The sequence below is a fragment of the Verticillium dahliae genome, genomic scaffold (genome assembly GCF_000150675.1).
Source record: "Verticillium dahliae VdLs.17 supercont1.15 genomic scaffold, whole genome shotgun sequence".
Classification (NCBI taxonomy): domain Eukaryota; kingdom Fungi; phylum Ascomycota; class Sordariomycetes; order Glomerellales; family Plectosphaerellaceae; genus Verticillium; species Verticillium dahliae.
In genome coordinates, this window is record NW_009276934.1 from 630,540 (window position 1) to 631,835 (window position 1,296).

Genomic DNA, 1,296 nt, shown 5'->3' on the forward strand with positions numbered 1-1,296 from the left:
ATTGGAACGGTTCTGTGACCCAGGAGTACTTTCATCCCAAATGTGGAGTCCTCATTTGATGCATTTGTTCTGTCGTTATCGCCCCGGTAAGACTCCTTACCGATGCTGGATCTGACCAATTACCTTCGTTTGGACTTCTGGAAGTCTCCTTTTGTACCTTAATAATAATCAATCCACTTTGTTCAATTCCGTGGTGATAGTTATGAGCCCGGGCGACGATATAGCTCCTTGACCTTCGATATCTACAGCAGGGCGCCTACGGCCAATACGCCTGCTGCGAAGCTGTCTACAGCTGAATCGCCGCTGCACTTCAACAGTCAATTGACGCGACGTTTCGCCATTGACGACCACTGGCCAAGGGCCGTTACCGACATCCTCCAGGAGAGCGATCATCTCTCCACGACACATCGAAGCAGGAGAAATCAGCTCCTCAAGACCAATTGAACCTCCGAGACGTGTGGCCTAGGGCTTGAGTACACGCGGGGTCAATTGATGATATTCAACATACACGCGATCAGTCGCGACCATCGAACGACCTCCCCGACGGTCTCCGACAACGCCCAGGGATCCTCAAGATGGACTCTGGTAAGCACAGAGTGACACTTACAAGGAGGGAGGAATGGAGGACATGGCTCAACTCCGTCAGAGCCGTGGCGACCTCCTACGAGGCCTGGGATCTAGTCGACCCAGACAAAGAGGCTGACAGGCGGCCCAAGAGGGCCAAGAAGCCAACAGCACCGTCATTCGAAGATGAGACGCGAGATCTCAGCACACTGCTGACGTTGTACAAGATCCATTTGGACATCCACAACAGGGAGTCAGCGGGCCTCCAGGAGGTCCAGAAATACATCCTCAACACAGTCGACAGGAGCCTTTCGGCCGTCTTCATGAACGAGGAAAGCAGCCAGGAGTGGCTCAAGGCGTTGAAGGACCACTTCGCCCCTTCCGACATGGGACAGAAACAATACATTCGCCAGCGCTGGGAGGAGCATATGGCGATGATCAAGAAGATGGACCATGAGAAGTGGGTTGACGACTTCATCCTACTCTGTATCGAAGTTGAGAAGCACGGGATTCCTCAGCTTAAAGAAGCCGCAGATCAAAATGTTCAATTCCTTCGGGCAATTCTTTCCGTGTCTCCAGGGTGGGCCGAAGCAGAGTGCGCCCACCAAGTTCGCCGGGAGCTGGATGATCGTGATGGAGGGAAGGTACTGGCGTTGAGGTACAAGAGCTACCTTAGAGACTACCAACCGCATCGCCTCACCACCAAGCCATCTCAGACGTCCTTCTACAGCG